Below are 2,644 nucleotides of genomic sequence, written 5' to 3'. Positions count from 1 at the left end.
TAACATCAACTCGTCCATGACCTTTAATAACCACCATCGCAATACTGCATGTACGTATAACATACGATACTAGCACCGTATTATAGCACACCGATTGGGCTAAAACTCCTTAAAAAATTCGAAAAATCTCCAGACCTTTTGCGAAGTCTTCATGTTTACATCTGCTGAACAAAACAAAAGAAAATATATAAAACTTTGTTTACCTGTGCAACAAAGGGCGCTTTAATACTAGTTCGTAATAGTAATACTATGATATAATGTCGTAACAACAACTACCAGGATCATTCGAATGCTGTTGTGTATGCTGGAGATATCAGCGTGTGGGATTGAGTCAAGTCGGACGAGTAAACTGATACTAAAAGGGGCACAAAATGTATCATGAAATAGCTAATGGACCATCTGTGCGGTTAGTGCCAAGGCCAAATGTTCACTTAGCTTCTATTAGTCATTTTCAGATTACCTGTCGTTCATCGGCAGTTTTAAACGAGTACCTCATGGATAAGACATCGTAATCTTACTGATCGATTTTCTCTTGACATTTGATTCTCAGATATACTATTTACCTATCCTGGTCCACTATTCCCACCCCCTAACAGATCGTCTCAATGGCATCTACTGGGCCGCCATAGGGCATATTGCTTAACTACTCTCTGTGACGCGCTGTTCACTCATCGCCTCGCTACATCAGCGACATCCGAAAGCAACGCCCTATGTCTTGCAAATGACTCTGCCATCGGGCTCTGGAATCAGAACAGCGACGAAACAACTACGGGATCACAACGGCACGGCTGTTACTGGTGGCGCCATCTGTGGTGGATCGACGAACTGGCGGTTCGCGCGGGAGCGCATCCGGCCGATAAAGGTGCCTTCATGTCAACTTAGGTAAAACGCACATGATACAGAATTGCTGATAATTATAGTTAGCAACAGATAACAGACAATGACCCGTCATATTCTCGAAGAATGTCATAATCTACCATGTGTGCTAACATTTATACATGAGCTTTGGCGGACAAAATAACGCTGTGCAGACAACCTCTAGTGAGATAAATAGGAAACAGAAAAATAGAACGTTATTAAAGTATAATTTAGATATCACGAATGACAAAGTGTGAATAAAACAGTCACTATGTAATCAGATCATCATCATCATCATCATCATCGTGCGATTAAAAATACAGTGAAAGCATACGTATCATTGCAATATATTACCTCCAAATTTAAACCTGTCGCGTCGTTAATTGCAAACGGCTCTCTTGTGGCCAAGATTCGCTAAGTCTCCGTAATATTGCTGGGGCTGGAGTAAACACATGTTCCCATGGATCCCGGCTTCCAGAACTGTACAACTGTGGATTCGGTGCCTGCACGCGTTCCTTCCATGATCCTGTCCTCTAGAAGGAAGCTGAAGGTGGTGTTATCCGTTTATACAGAGGGATTTTTATAAGAGGGTAATTAATTCATTAGTCTCTTTATGGTATATAGACGAATCCGTAGATTTGCAATAGCCCTTAGGGTGCCATAGGGTTTCCAAGCTTTTACCCTTTATAGTCATCAATTGGCTCAGAGATAAGCCTAGTTGAAGTAGGTAACCGGAGGATGTTCGAACCCAAACTGCATAGTTTTACGAGGTACAGCTCCAGATAGAAAATGCTGGTCGAAACCCCGTACAACTACGGAAATACCTTAAATAAGGGCTGGCCCACCAGCAAGGCTTGCATATTCCAAGAAGGAGTAAAAAAAGAATGAATTAAAGGACAAGTTTAATTAATTAGGTAACAAGATAAATGTTGTATAGGTAATTCTGCAAAAATTAAAAAAAAAAATGTTCAGATTTGGACAGAATTAGCCTATGTGCATATTTAATTTTTTATGCACATAAATTAGCAGATACCTTTTGTTTGCCCCAGGACCTAGCATGTAACAATGCAATAAAAGACTCTACGAGTTATACAAATACGATTGTCGATAAAATCTGTGTTGGCCTATTTGCGTTATTTGTGCATGTCCGTTTGATGTAGTGCGTCAGTCAAGCAATGCCACATTGACCCTAACTAACAGCATATAATAAACATTACTGCCAGTCTGAAAGTGTATTTCAATTTAGTTTTTTTAAGGACCCAATTCATCTTGATCCTTCATAACTTCCCTACGGTGTAACAATAATAACCTAGCATGTGTAATCCATATAGACTTTTTACTGACGACCCAGAGAATCAAAGGCCCTTCAAACGGAGAGAAAAATTACTGTTTATGAGACGCTTAGGAGTTCTGTTGCCCCAACCTAATTTTAGTTCGCAAATAATAAATAAACCGGTGTTGCTAGCCACGCTCCTCAAACAGTCAAACAGTCAAATTATCGACTCGGGACCGAACCCCGCACTTATCGGCCCCAGCTAAATAGACATTGCTCTGTTCGACTCGATCCAATATACGTGGACGTCTGACATCATCAACAGAAACCTTCCGATCACTATTATTGGACTGTCTGATCTTCAGACATAGTGTGCGATATTTCAGTTTTACGTTACTGCTAACGTTAGCTGGATCGCTTCCGAGGAAAATTTCTGAAAATGTATCTCAATAGTGAGATATTGAACGGGATCATAACATGCTTTCGAATGTTTAAAGTATTAGAATATACTGC

General features: G+C 40.3%; 1 long non-coding RNA gene across 1 annotated transcript; it reads right to left on the bottom strand.

Annotated features, from left to right (window-relative positions):
• LOC147756463 (uncharacterized) lies at positions 1 to 1,634 on the bottom strand. The gene is made up of 2 exons (XR_015324941.1): positions 1,213 to 1,634; positions 1 to 877 (listed from the first exon to the last, which is right to left on the bottom strand). It is a non-coding gene; the product is annotated as an uncharacterized LOC147756463 (long non-coding RNA).
• Positions 1,635 to 2,644: the final 1,010 nt, after the last annotated feature.

Source organism: Varroa destructor, unplaced genomic scaffold (assembly GCF_002443255.2).
Source record: "Varroa destructor unplaced genomic scaffold, Vdes_3.0 BEIS01000003.1, whole genome shotgun sequence".
NCBI lineage: Eukaryota > Metazoa > Arthropoda > Arachnida > Mesostigmata > Varroidae > Varroa > Varroa destructor.
Note: the sequence above shows the minus strand (reverse complement) of the source record. Positions and strands in the feature narration are given on the sequence as shown.